The following is a 15521-nucleotide window of genomic DNA, read 5'->3' on the forward strand; positions in this document are numbered from 1 at the left end:
GACCAAGCTATACTCATCACTTGTCTGAACTACATCAACTCTAACCTGGTCTCCCTTCCCAGAACCATCCTTTCAAAATGAAGTCTATTTATATCACCTTCTTGTTTCTTAAAAACCCTTCAAAGGCTTTCCATAACATCCAAACTCCTTAACGATATACTCTCACCTTCATAACCTAACTTCCCACTCTCATCTTTTGCCACTCCTTCCTTGCCCTACAGTCATACCATCATTTATTTCTACACTGACTGGAACAGGGCCCCTCCATTTGTCTGGCTAATTCTTAATCATCCTTCAGGTTTTAAACTGAAACTCACAAGTTCATGGCTCTTCCTAGACCACATTATATGCTCTGGTTATACGCTCCCAAAGCACCTTGCACTTCCCTGTACTGTGTTTTATAACTGCTTATTTAGCTTCTAATTCTACTGCTAGAAAGCAAGCTCCACAAGGCAGAAACCCCGTCTGTCATTATTTATTACTAGAGGCCCGATGCACGAAATTTGTGCAAGGGGCTCGGCCCTCGCAGCCCCAGCTTCATCCGGAAGGATGTCCAGTCTAATTAGCATAATACAATTTTATTATTATAGATTATATCCCCAGAACCTGGCACAACGTCTGGTAAACATAGCAGGTTAATATTGTTGAATGAATGAAATTTCCAAGAGGGCAAGCAAAGCAATATGCATCAATATTTGAAATAAATATACTATTTAGTCTACTTCTAGGGAATATATTTAAAATAAATAAAATGATAAGAGCACACAAAGATATATACATAAGAATATTCATTGAAATACCATTTATAAAAGAAAAATTAAAAATATTTTAATTTAGTGAATTGATTAAATAAACTGAGGTAATTCACATAATGAAATACTCTATGAGACATAAAAATATTGTGTTAGAAGAGTTGCTGAGATGAAACTATGTTCATGATAAAAGTTTTTTTTTAATCTTTTTATTTTATTTTATTTTATTTAAATATATTTTATTGATTTTTTACAGAGAAGAAGGGAGAGGGATAGAGAGCTAGAAACATCGATGAGAGAGAAACATCGATCAGCTGCCTTCTGCACACCCCCCAGTGGGGATGCGCCCGCAACCAAGGTACATGCCCTTAACCGAAATCGAACCCAGGACCCTCGAGTCCGCAGGCCGACGCTCTATCCACTGAGCCAAACCGGTTCGGCGATAAAAGTTTTTCTAAATAAAGCAATTTATAAAGTACAATTCATGGTATGGAAAGGATCCTATTTTTATTTTTTAAAATACACACATTTTTCCTTCTTTTTGAATATCTGTATTTTCTGGCAGTAAATGGGCTAATGGAATCTTTTGGGCCATCTGGGGTCCTCATAGGCCTAAAAGCCTAGGCCTCATGGACCATATTTAACACAGTAGACATGAGAGACCCCCCCCCCCCCCCACACACACAGCCCAAAAGAAGATAAATACTTGTACCAAGGTAACAAGTATATTAAGTGCCTAACACCCTATTTCAGGGAAGAAGCAAAAACTACAGGCATGCCATAGAGCAAATTATAATTCATTGAGGAAGCTATTTGTTATTTTGAAAGATTCAAGTTACATTCAAAGTTTAAATGCCTTATATTAGCTTTAGAAAATGATGGATATAAAAGCAAGGAAGATGAGAATATTATTAAAATTGTGGCTGCCCCTTTCATGAATACTTTAATAAAACAACTGGTCACACCTGAAAAGGGGAGATTTTCAGTATTTTAGTTTATCTTAAATTAGCTAGCACGGAAGTTCACAAGTAGACATCAACCTGATGGTCACCTTTATAAGAGATTTAAGGATACAAGAATTATATAAGGTACAAAGGACCATATAGCAAGGAAGTGTATTATAACTACTTATATATACTTTTTTTCTTTCCTCCTGGTTGTATGTTAGGATAGAGACTGCCTTGTTCATCTTTGTAGTCATTTAATTTAGCTGAGGGCCTGGCACGTGACTTAAAATGTTCAATCAATTGAACTAAGGACAAAAATAATTTTCACCAAACTACAATGGAAAAATTTTTTCCCAGAGCAGAATTTGAGTCACTATAGCTGTGGACACAGTTGCACACACTTAGTTGCAGTCCTCCTTGTTGGGGTGCTGAGAGGATAAACAGTGGGCTCAGTGTGCCCAGGGACAACTCCTCTCCCCAAGTTCCCTTCGCCTCACACTACGCTCCCTTCACTGCTACTGGGAGCCACAGCATGAGAACCAGAACGGCAAATTCCAGCCGGAATGACAGACGTCCCTCTCTCCCGCTTTCTTCCTCTCTCCCCTTTTGGCCTCGCGAGTCTTCAACTCGGCTCTGTTAGCTGCTTCCAATGGGGCTGATGAGCATCTAGGAAAGAATGCAGGACATGTTTCCAAAAAGTCCGGCACGAGCTGAGAAACAGTTTGTTTTTTCCCAGAAAAGGGGCAGTCAGTCTATAAAGTTACATAAGACAGCTCTCCTCACTGGGAGCTTTTCCAACTCCAGCTGGAGAGGTTCCTCAAGCTGCTTAGTTTCAGGAAAAGGGATCGGAATTTCCTGATTAGCCAACCTCTATTGGAGCATCTCTGGGGAGGTTCTAGCACAGACAGCAGTAACTCTGTGTTCCCACTGCCCCTCAGCTGTGGCCCCACCGGACTCCCCTGGGGATAGGAAATAGCACAATCCATTTTATTTATTTATTTATTTATTTTAATCCTCACCTGAGGATATTTTTTCCATTGATTTTTAGAGAGAGTGAAAGGGAGAGGGAGAGACGGAGAGGAACACCGATGTGAGAGAAACCAGGGCCCAGGCTGGGGAGGAGCCTGCAACCAAGGTACATGCCCTTGGCTGGAATTGAACCCGGGACCCTTTGGTCTGCAGGCGACGCTCTACCCACTGAGCCAAAACGGCTAGGGCACAATACATTTATTGTTAAAAATCTCAGAACAAGGACAAGCCCCATTGCCAAAACCAGAGCCACATGGCATCAAATTTTTGGGGCCCCACCTAAAGTAGGCAGATCTGGGGAATCTAATAGCCTAACCTGCAAGTACACCAACAAGGGTCTGGAAGGGCTGCCTTCCCTGCTTTAGGCAGACGTATGGAGGAATTTGTTCGTGGCCCTGAGAACCTGTCTTGCTATTAACCGAACACCCCCAGAATGTTAGGCATGGAGTATGTGAACAAAACAGAAGTGGTGCCTGCCTTCATGGAGCTTACAGTTCACCTGGGGGGACCAAACAAATTAAGTAACTGATTATACAAATTATAAAGTAGGCCTTTGGGATGTGCTACATTGAAAGGAAAGACAGCAAATCCATAAAGCATGCTCATTAATCAGGGACCAGCTTACACTGAATTGGCAACTGAAATTATCTACATGTGAACTGAAAACTCTGGCCCTTGGAGTCACTAAAATCTTTCAATAACCTGCTCTCAGTTGAGCTCCATTTTTTTTCCCCTTCATTTTGCTGGATTTCAATCCCTATTTACATCACAGACTTTAAGGCCATGAACTCACTTCAGCTAACAAATTACTGTTCATAGAACCCTGATTTGAATAGCACAGACAGCAGTAACTCTGTGTTCCCACTGCCCCTCAGCTGTGGCCTCCCTTCAGGCCATTCACTTTTGTATCTTTCTGGTCAACATAGAGAACTAAGAAAAGGTTGGTCTAAAACTCTGCTCTTAAGGGATAATCCTGTAGCACTGGGCAGGTCATCTGATCCCCCTTCGCCTGGGTTTCTTCACCTGTAAAATGGGGATAATAATACCTCTCTTACTAGCACAGGGTGGTGGTGGGAGTCAGAAGATAAAGAAAACATCTAGTACACTGAGCTGGTGCCCAGTGAGGGCTCAGTAAGTGGCAACTATGGTAAATATGAACCAGGAATCTCTTCTTTTCTTGAATCTAAGCCCCTCCTACTGCCTTTTTGAGACCGCACTATTGTTCAATTTACCATTTTACACCAGGGACTCTTGTCAGTGAAAACCTAGTGCTTTTTTTTTTTTTTTCCAAAGGCATACCACTTCAAATTCTTCAACCTTCATGGCTCTGTTCTTTGTTCTCCTATAAATTGCAAAGTGGCGTTGTCCCAGGAAACATCCCAAGGGAATAAATAGGAAGAAGGTTAGAGAAAATTTGCAAGTTATCTGTGAGTCAAGCATTTCCCAGTGAACACAGTGAATTAAGGTACGTAACTACCTGAATTGCTCACTTTCAGCAGAACACTCTGAGACTGAGTCCTCCCCACAAACATCCTCCTTAGAACGTCTGGTAAGATTCTCCTTAAAAGGTCTAATTACTTCCAGACATGTACACCGTGTGCCTCTCCCCAAGTCCCACAGCTTCTGTTTTAGAAAAGGTCTGTCTCTAGTCTATCTTCTAATTCCTACGACCAGTGCTCTAGTTCTAGGTCCTCCTTTAACACCTTTTTCAAAGGCTATTAATTCAATGTTTGGACAAAGAATTGAGGCTATTGCTAGGATTACAGTGGTGAACAAAATAGGTATTACCCCTGCCCTCATGGAGTTTACCATTTAGCAGAGGAAAGAGACAATCACACACATAAAAATATAATTACAAAGTCTAATAAATGCCATGAAAAAGAAAGTATAGGGTGTTAAGAGGACCTAATTAAGACTGATTAAGGACTTATAAAATGATGGTGTTCGTTACAAAATACCGACTTCTGCGCATGGGCCACGAAGTTTCAATCGCACTGTACATGCGTGCCCACATGTGGTATTTTGTGGAAGAGCCACACTCAAGGGGCCAAAGAGCCGCATGTGGCTCTCGAGCCGCAGTTTGCCGACCACTGGCTAGGCAGAGGGAATGACATACCAGTATTTGAAAGCCCTGAGGCAAGAAAGTGATTGGTATCTTAGAAAAACTGAAAGAAAGCCAGGGTGGCTAAAAGTGACCATCATATTTGACAACTGAGAGTTCACTGGTGATCTTGACATAAACAATTTCAGGGGAGTGGTAAGAAATGAAGTTAGAACGGAGAGTGTACAAAAGTGAATATAGCCCTACTCGGTTTGGCTCGGTGGATGGAGCGTCGGCCTGCGGACTGAGGGGTCCCGGGTTCGATTCCGGTTGGGGGCATGTGCCTTGGTTGTGGGCACGTCCCCAGTGGGAGGTGTGCAGGAGGCGGCTGATCGATGTTTCTCTCTTATCGATGTTTCTGACTCTCTATCTCTCTCCCTTCCTCTCTGTAAATCAATAAAATATATATATTTTAAAAAAAGTGAATATAGCCTGGCCCGTGTGGCTCAGTGGTTGAGTATCAACCCATGAGCCAAGAGGTCATTGGTTCGATTCCTGGTCAGGGCACATGGCCAGGTTGCAGGCTTAATCCCCAGTAGGATGCAGCTGATCAATGTTTCTCTCTCTTCGGTGTTTCTATCTTTCTATCCCTCTCCCTTTCTCTCTCTCAAACCAATTTAAAAAAATAAATTGAAAAAAAGTGGGTGTAGACTAGGACAGCTGGTGGCCAATGAAGACTGGCTGTTAGAATAGAGAAATGTGACAGTACTTAGAGGGTAATATGATGTCAGGGGATTTTTAAGTTAATAATTAGTATATGCACATGATTGATTACAAAGTTAAATAGTACTCTAAAGTTTATGAAGACAAAAAATCCCCAGCTCTACTCCTTTCCGCCCCTGTCCTGTTCTCCAGAGACCATTACTTTCAAATCTTTTAACTGTCTCATCTAGCATTTATGTCCATGTTTATAAATAATATGCTTAATTATTTCTTGATTTTAAACATTCTTTTGACTTCCTAGTATGAAAGACAAAACATTAGCATTTTTAAAATATATTTTATTGATTTTTTACAGAGAGGCAGGGAGAGGGATAGAGAGTTAGAAACATCGATGAGAGAGAAACATTGATCAGCTGCCTCCTGCACACTCCCTACTGGGTATGTGCCCGCAACCAAAGGTACATGCCCCCGACCGGAATCGAACCTGGAACCCTTGTGTCTGCAGGCTGACACTCTATCCACTGAACCAAACCAGTCAGGGCAACATTAGCATTTTTACACCCACAATTTCTGATAGAATTAATGTTCAGTTTTTATTATGACTTGATAATCTGTGGATCCTTATCATTATTATTATTACTACATAATTTGTAACTTTTTTCTAAAATGTATTTTTATTGATTTCAGAGAGGAAGGCGAGAGGGAGAGAGAGACAGAAACATCAATGATGAGAGAGAATCATTGATTGGCTGCCTCCTGCATGCCCCTACTGGGGATCAAGCTCACAACCCAGGCATATGCCCTTGACTGGAATTGAACCTGGGACCTTTCAGTCCGCAGGCCTGTGCTCTATCCACTGAGCCAAGCCGGCCTGAGCTAATTTGTAACTTTGAATATTTGGCTTTTTTTTGTTTATTTAATTTTCTATGTATTTGTCCCCAATTCTTCCCAAATTCTCTAGCAGAACTGTAAAAATGCCTCTCATAGCTGTTTTACCCATTCTTTTACTGATGGGCACTTGGGCTGCTTACAAATCTTGACTGTTGTAAGTAATACTGCAATGAACATAGGGGTGCATATATTCTTTCAAATCAGTGGTTCAGGTTTCTTTGGATAAATTCCCAGAAATGAAATTGCTGGGTCATAAGGCAGTTCCGTTTTTACTTTTTTTGAGGAAACACCATACTGTTTTCTGCACTGTCTGCACTAATCTGCACTCCCACCAAAAGTGCATGAGGGTTCTCTTTTCTCCACATCCTCACCAACACTTGTTTGTTGATTTATTGGTGATAGCCATTCTGACAGGGGTGAGGTGATACCGCATTGTGGTTTTAATTTTCATTTCTCTGATGATCAGTGATGTTGAGCATCTTTTCATGTCTATTGGCCATCTGTATATCCTCTTTGGAGAAGTGTCTATTCAGGTCCTTTGCCCATTTTAAAATTGGGTTTATTATATGTGGCCTTTATTATGTTGAGGTATGTTCTCTCTATTCCCACTTTGCTGAGAGTTTTTATCACAAATGGATGCTGAATTTTATCAAATGCTTTTTTCTCCATCTATTGATATGATCATGTGATAGTTATCCTTCATTTTCTTTATGTATTACATTTACTGATTTTCAGATACTGTAACAACCTTGTATCCCCTAAATAAATCCCATCTGATCACGGTGTATGACCATTTTAATGTATTGCTGGATCCGGTTTGCTATTTTGTTAGCAAAATTTTAGCATCTATGATCATTAAGCATATTGGCCTGTAATTTTCTTTCTTTGTAGTGTCCTTATCTGGTTTTAGAATTAGGATAATGCAGGCCTCATAAAATGACCTTGGGAGTCTTCCTTCCTCTTGAATTTTTTGGGATAGTTTGAAAAGGATAGATGTTCGGTTTCTTTGTTTGTTTGTTTTTGTTAGTTCTTGAATGTTTAATAAAATTTACCTTTGAAGCCATTCGGTCCAGGACTTTGGTTTGTTGGGAGGTTTTTGATTAGTGGTTCAATTTCATGAGTTGTAGTCTGCTATTCAGATTTTCTGATTCTTTCAAATTCAGTTTTGGAAATTGTAGGTTTCTAGGAATTTATCCATTTCATCCAGATTGTTGAATTTGTTGGCATATAGTTGTTTGTAATATATTGTTACAATCCTTTGGGTTTTATTTTTTTTGGTATCAGTTGTTACTTCACCTCTTTCATTTCTGATTTTATTTATTTGGTTCCTCTCTTTTTTTCCTGATGAGTCTGGTTAAAGGATTGTCAATCTTGTTTATCTTTTCAAAGAACCAGCTCTTGGTTTCATTGGACTTTTGTATTATTGTTTTAGACTCTATTTTGTTTATTTCTGCTTTGATTTTTATTATTTATTATTTTCTTTCTTCTACTCAGTTTTGGCTTAGTTTATTGTTCCTTTTCTAGTTCCTCTAAGTGTAAAGTTAGATAGCTTGTTTCTTGAGGTAGGCCTGTAATACTATGAATTTCCCTCTTAGGACTGCTTTTATGTGTCCCATAGACCTGGGGTTGTTGTGTTCTCATTTTCATTTGTTTCAGGGCATCTTTCAATTTCTCCCTTGATCTCACTGTTCACCCATTCATTGTTTAGTAACATGTTATTTAGCCTCCACACCTTTGTGTGTTTTTCAGATTTTTTTTCTCGTGATTGATTTCTAGTTTCATAATCATTATGGTCAGAGAAGATTCTTTTTTTTTTTTTTGTATTCCAATAAAATTTTATTTTTAGCCCTAACCGGTTTGGCTCAGTGGATAGAGTGTCGGCCTGCGGACTGAAGGGTCCCGGGTTCGATTCTGGTCAAGGGCATGTACCTTGGTTTCGGGCACATCCCCAGTAGGGAGTGTGCAGGAGGCAGCTGGTCGATGTTTCTCTCTCATCGATGTTTCTAACTCTCTATCCCTCTCCCTTCCTCTCTGTAAAAAATCAATAAAATATATATTAAAAAAAATTAAAAAAATTTAGTTTTAGATACTTAAATTTCATTTTCCTCTGTCATAGAACATTATTCTTTTGATTTGTTTCAACTATTAAAAAATGTAAAAAACCATTCTAGCTCACAGGCTTTACAAAAAAAAAAAAAGGTGGTGGGTCAGATTTGGCTGCAGGCTGCAGTTTGCAGAGCCCAGTTCTAAAGGGTAAACAGAGAGGTTAGTGACCAGAGCCACTGCCCACACAGCAAGACAGACAGGCAGGATCAAAAGTGTGAGTCTCTGATTCTCAGAGAAGATTCTTGATATGATTTAAATCTTCTTAAATTTACTGAGACTTGTTTTGTGTCCTGACATGTGGTCTATCCTAGAAAATGTTCCATGTGCACTTCAAAAGAATGTATATTCTGCCCTGGCTGGTGTTGGCTAAGTGGTTAGAGCATCGGTCTGCTTACCAAAGAGGCTTGGGTTCGATTCCAGGTCAAGGGCCTATACCTGGGTTTCAGGTGTAATCCCTTGCCCTGGTTGGTCAGGTGCATGCAGGAGACAACCAATCGATGCATCTCTCTCACGTCAATGTTTCTCTCTCTCTGTCCACCCCATCCCCCCTTCTACTCTCTCTCTAAAAATCTATGGAAAAAATATCCCCAGGTGAGGATTAACAACAACAAAATGTATATTCTGCTGCTTTGAGGGGAAATGCTCTGAGGACATCAATTAAATCCATCTGATCTAGTGTGTCATTTAAGGCCACTGTTTCCTTATTGATTTTATGTCTGGAAAATCTATCCATTGATGTCAATGGGGTGTTAAATCCCCTATTATGGCCCTTGCCCATTTGGTTCAGTGGATAGAGCCTTGGCCTGCAGAGAGAAGGGTCCCGGGAGGTTAGATTCTGGTCAAGGGCACCTTAGTTGCAGGCTACTCCCCAGCCATGGCCCTGGTCGGGCTCATACAGGAGGCAACCAATCGATGTGCTTCTCTCACATTAATATTTCTCTCTGTCCTTTCCCCTCTCTCTAAAAATCAATGGAAAAATATTCTCAGGTGAGGATTCAAAAAGAAAAAAAGAAAAGAAAAATCCCCTACTATGACTGTATTCCTGTCAACCTCTCCCTTTATGTCCATGAAGATTTACTTTATATATTTATGTGCTCCTATGTTGGGTGCATAAATGTTCGCAAGGGTTATATCCTCTTATTGGATTGCTCCATTTATCATTATGTAGTGTCCTTCTTTGTCCCTTACTATAGCCTTTGTTTTAAAGTCTATTTTGTCATTGCCAGGGGCTGGGGGAGAGGAAAGTAAGGAGTCGCTGTTCAATGGGTATAAAGTTTCAGCCAAGCAAGATGAATAAACTCTAGAGATCTGCAGCAAAACAATATACTAATAGTCAACAATATATTGTACACTTAAAAATTTATTAAGAGGGTAGATCTTATTATGCGTTCTTTCCACAATAATAATTTTAAAAAGATGTCAATACTACCCAAAGCAATCTATGGATTTTATGCAACCCCTTTCAAAATCCTAATGATTTTTTTTTTTTTTGCAAAAATAGAAAAATCCAACCCTAAAATTCATACGGAATCTCAAGGGATGCTGAATAGCTAAAACAATCTTGAAAAAGAAAAACAAAGTTGGAGGATTCATTTTCCTTATTTCTAATCTTACTACAAAGTTACAGTAATCAAAAGAGTGTGGTACTGGCATAAAGACAGGCATATAGGCCAACGTAATACAACAGAGAGCCCAGAAATAAACCCCGGCATAAATGGTCAAATGATTTTCAACAAGAATGCCAAGTTTATGAAATGGGAAAGGACAGTCTTTTCAACAAATGGTGTTGGGAAAACTGGATCCATATGCAAAAGAATGAAATTTGGCCTTCATTTTATACTACATATACAAATTAACTCATGGATCAAAGACCTAACCATAAGAGATAAAAGTATAAAAACACCTAGAAGAAAACATAAGAGGAAAGCTTCATGACACTGAATTTGGCAATGATTTCTTGGATATAACACCAAAGCACAGGTTACAAAAAAATTAAAAAAAAGAAAAAATAGGTAAATTTGACTTCATTAAAATTTAAAACTTGTCAGTGGGGTGTTTTGTGCATCAAAGGACTATACAAGGAGTGAAAAGGCAATCCACAGAACATATCTGCAAATCACACGTCTGAAAAGAGATTTCTATCCAGAAACTCCTATAACTCAACAATAGATAGACATATGAACCAATTTAAAAATGGCCAAAGGATTTCAATAGACTTTTCTCCAAAGAAGATATAAAAATGGCTAATAACACATGTAAAGATGTTAAAAATCACTAGATATAAGAGAAATGCAAGTCAAAATCATAATGAGATACCACTTCATAGCCATTAGGATGACTATTATTAAAAAAAAGAAAATAAGTGTTGGCAAGGAGGCAAATTGGAAACCTCTACATTGCTGTGGGAATGTAAAATGGTACAGCCACTACAAAAAATGGTATGACAGTTTCTCAAAAAAGTAAATATAGAATTACCATACAATCCAGCAATTCTATTTCTAGGTATATACCCCAAAGAAAACAGAGACTCAGAAGATATTTTCACACCCACGTTCATAGCAGCATTATTCACAATAGTTAAAAGGTAGAAGCAACACAAGTGTCATGGACGGATGAATGGATAAACAGAATGTAGCACATACATACAATGAATATTATACAGTCTTAAAAAGGAAGGAAATTTGGATACAAGCTACAACATGGATGAGCCTTGAAGACATTACGTTAAGTGAAATGAGCCAGTCACAAAAAGATAAATATTATATGATTTGACTTATATGAAGTACTTCGAGTAGTCATATTCATGGAGAAAGAAAGTAGAATTGTGGTTGCCAGAGGTTTGGGGGAAGAGGGAGAGAGGAGTTATTGTTTATTGAGTATGGAGTTTCAGTTTGAGAAGATGAAAAAGTTCTGGATATGGATAGTTCTGGTGATGGTTGGACAACAATGTGACTGTACTTAATGCCACTGAACTGCACCCTTGAGAATGGCTTAAATGGTAAAATTTTACGTTATGTATATAGGTGTCCCAAAAATGTATACACACACACTGAATAAATAAATGTAAAGGCAGTGTTTATTAAAATACACTTCATGTTCAAAGTTGAGCTATCAGCTATTAAAGTGTATATACATTTTTTGGGGGACACTCTGTATTTTAACCACACACACAAAATAAATGTGGCAAACGAGAGGTTCTGCTGTAAGCTATACGTTTTCTTTAGAATCCACCTCTCGCCCCACTCTCACCTATGGCTGTCTCTCTCACAGCAATGTTAATATCTGGCCACTCAAAATAATATGCTCATTTTGAATGATGAACTAATTTGACAGGCACTACAACATCATATGCCAATGCTTGTGTGGGTGTTTTCTGGGTAACCTCAACACAGACCAATGACACTGTCTACAGAGCCTGCCCTCACCCTAACATGAAATGAGCCATCTCAGTCAAGTGACTTTTGACAGAGTGCTCAGTCATTGTGTATGAGTAACAGAAGAAAAGGGTGAGTTATTGTCCTGGAGAAAATTAGAATGCATAAAGCTCCTCATGAACTAGGGTTGCCAGACTTAGCAAATAAAAATACAGGACACACTGTTTATCTGAAATTTAAATTTAACTTGGCATCCTGTATTGTATCTGCCAATGCTCTGAAGTACTGGAAGTTGAAGAGAAAATAAGTCACACAGTTCAGAGTATTTTGGGGATACTGAGATCTTAACAGGGAACCTACACAGGAAAATAGAAAAGCTCATTAAAAATGTATTCATTACCCTCCTGGCTCAGTTGGTTGGGCATCCTCCCATGCACCAAAAGGTTGCCAGTTTGACCGTCCCCCCCCCCCCCCCGGCCCCCCATGGGCTTGATCCCTGGTGGGGGGAGTGTGGGGATCAGCTGATGTTTTGCTCTCACATTGATGTTTCTCTCTCCCTTCCAATTTAAAACCTTTTAAAAAATGTATTGATTTAAAAAAAAATGCACTGATTTCCAGATACCATGCCCATTAATCCAGCTCAGGAGCCCCTCCCTGCTTTAGGTTTTTATGATCCAAGATTTACTTATAAAGGTGGGTCAGAGGGTGAGAGAAAGGGAAGAGGGATAAATCAAAGCTACAAATGGGGGGGAACATACCCAGACTCCTGTTTGGCAGGCCTGGCCTCAAAGGGGGACCTTAAACACTTAACCTAAAAATCAGAGGAAATCAGCTTTTGACTTTGGCTCAAAGCAGAAGAGAAACAATGGTGGTAAGGGCCCTGTGGCCATCCAGCAGAAGGGGCACAGTTAACAGAATCGCAGGGATAGGTGGTGGGATCTCTCTTTTTCCCCATAATCCGTATCACTGCGGCCTTAGAACCCCAATCACTATTTTTACCTACTAATACTCTGAGACCTAATTACAATAATGGCACTACTAGTCAGGCAACTACTTCTAAGCTTATAAACTCCTACAACTTTCTAGCTATTGTTTCATCACTCAGCAGTGTTAGTTATCTACTTCCCTCACGGAACCTGGGCTGAAACGGAGGTCTGAACCCTGCTTACCTTCAGGAAACCGAATCTGTTTAGGTCATCCTCCCAGGAATCAATAGAAACAGGTCCCAGGCTCTCGTTCTTTGAGAATTCCATCTTTAAATGGCCGGTGTTCTTGTTTATCACGGACACTGCTCATTTAGTGGTAATCCCTGTCTGACTCTGGTCTACTGAGATATAAATGGCCCATGTGGGCTGATGACACTACAGCAGTACTTAGGAATCTTCCATGTCTGTCGCACTAGGTCTGCCTGCGATGTTTATCCCTCCAGTCGGAGATGGGGGGTGGGGTGGTGGCGCGGGTGGGGTATCCAGGAGCTAAAGGGTAAAATAAGGAAGGTTCTTCATGCCTCCAACCTGTCCTGAGTCAGCTCTAAAGGCTGTGGCTAAGCCTCCAGAATTCTTCCCCAGAGGAAGCAGTTGTCTCTTGGGCAAGAGGAGTGGTTCACCTGGGCAAAGCTCTTTCAAGAGTATCTGGGCAGCCTCTAGGCCAGTGGTTCTCAACCTTGGCTGCACATTAGAATCAACTGGGAATCTTTTTAAAATCCTGATTTCTGGGCCTCATCCTCCGGAAATTCTGTTTCTTTGTTATGGGGTGGGGCCACAACATTAGTAACAAAGAAACAGAATTTCCGGAGGATGAGGCTCAGAGATCAGGATTTTAAAAAGATTCCCAGGTGATTCTAATGTGCAGCCAAGGTTGAGAACCACTGCTCTAGGCACTGACCAATACAAATGTCTGCAGCCCCAGCCTGACTTTTTTTTTTTGTAAATAGAACATAAGTGGAAACAGCTGATACATGGAAGCTAGTATGTAAATGAAATTAGATGCAAGAATTGAAAGACTGAACATATCCCGTTTTATGCTCCCAATATGAGCACCGCAAGTACACCCCTCCTCCCCCAATGCTCTTCCTTGTTCACCCTTTCGTGTGCCTCGTGACACCTTTCCCACTCGAGCACTCTGCTCCCAGCCTCTGCACTGGGCTCATTCATTTATTCATCCACCCATCAAATATTTACCGAGTGCTACCACGTGTCGCACCCCGTCCTGGGCACTGGGGATACAAATGAGCAGTGCGCGGTCCTGGCCTCCGGGCAGTCCCCCGGGGTCCGCAGGGGCAGCCTGGCCGCCCCACGCCAGTGCCCAGTCCGGGGCAGCAGAACCCCGGCGCCCTTCGCAGCAGGTAAGCGCAGCGGCAGGGCGCTGGCAAACGGCCAGGCCAGAGGTTTTCGCGAGGTAAAACGGGATGCACCCGAGTTCCCATCCCGGCAGATGGCCAACTTGGGAACCCGGTACCGAGGGGCGGGGAACGCCGAGGAGCGGCCGGGCTGGCCGTGCGGAGGTCCCGCCGCAGTCCCGGGCTGCAGGCGGGGCCCCCGCGCTCCCCAGGCCGGTCCCAGGGGCAGGGGCGCAACGATGAGCCCTGGGCGCGCGTCGGCGGAGCGGTGTCTCCGGGGGGACAGTTGGAGGAGACGGTTGGGCTGGATCTGGGGTGACTCCCAAAGGGAGAGGTAGCCCTGGGTGTCGGCAGGTTCCGTGCATGGTGGAGTTGAAGGGTCAGGAAGAGGACGGAGGAGGGGTTGGGTCCAGACGGTCCGAGCGGACGGGAGGATGGGGACGAGGGAGCGAGGGGACGGCGCTGAGGGGCAGGGCGGTGCCGAGCGCTGGGCAAGGGGGCAGCCAGAGGGCCTTCTTCCAAGGGGTCATTCGGGCGTGAGGGCGAAGGGCAGCCCGGACCCCGCGGGCCGCGAAGAGGCCTCCTACCTGGTCTCTCGCCTCACGTGGTCGATCCTGCAGCGGCGGCGGCGGCGTCTCGCCCCCTCGTGAGATGGCGCTGCAGCGGGGCAGGCCGGCGCCCCCTCCTCTCCGGGCGGGTTGGTAACGCCCGGTCCCCCTGCGCCTGCGAGGCCGATGGTCCAGCCTGGAATGCCCTGCAGCCGCCCCTCCGGACGGCGCGTGGGTCCGAGCCGCTGGGCTCGGGGTGCCCGCCGCCTCCTGGGCTCCGCGGAGAAGGGCGCAGCGAGTCACGCGCAGTGCTTGCCCGCGAGGGCGCGGCCGGGCTGCGGCCGGGGCCCCGCCTCCTGCGGCCCGCGCGCCGCCCCTTCGGGGTGGTGTCCGCCCGAGCCGGGCTGGGTGGGCTGGAACCTGGAGCCCCGGGCGGGCGCGGGCCCCCTGGTTTCCCAGGCAGGTGCAGCTGCTCAGCCACCTCCGCCGAAAAGAGACGGGCCATCCCGCCACCCAAGGAGAAGCTCTTGGGGAAAACGGAAAAACAGCAGAACCAAGGCCTGATCTCAGCTGAGACCGATTGAATCGGAATCACTGGGGTGGTGGCAGGCTTTGAGGATTTTGAAAGCACCCCACGGACAGCCAGGCTTAAGCAGCCCTGGTAAGATCTGGAACTGACAGAGGCTCTCTCCTTTGACCAAAACTTTAGTCAGGCCCTTCTGAGTCCTCTGCTGGACCCGGGCTTGGCCTTGGGCTTCCCTCGCTGGCCTTG

At 43.0% G+C, this 15521-nt stretch overlaps 1 protein-coding gene across 1 annotated transcript in view; it reads right to left on the reverse strand.

Annotated features, from left to right (window-relative positions):
• RUSC2 (RUN and SH3 domain containing 2) overlaps positions 1-15043 on the reverse strand; it is a 54490-nt gene extending 39447 nt beyond the window's left edge. Inside the window, exon 1 of the mRNA XM_070431258.1 lies at positions 14789-15043. The gene's annotated coding sequence lies outside the window, so the exon portion shown is untranslated. The remainder of the gene's footprint in view (positions 1-14788) is intronic.
• Between the last annotated feature and the right edge of the window lie 478 nt (positions 15044-15521).

Source organism: Myotis yumanensis, unplaced genomic scaffold (genome assembly GCF_028538775.1).
Source record: "Myotis yumanensis isolate MYYU_CA2020_CCGP unplaced genomic scaffold, mMyoYum1.0.hap1 SCAF_12, whole genome shotgun sequence".
Classification (NCBI taxonomy): domain Eukaryota; kingdom Metazoa; phylum Chordata; class Mammalia; order Chiroptera; family Vespertilionidae; genus Myotis; species Myotis yumanensis.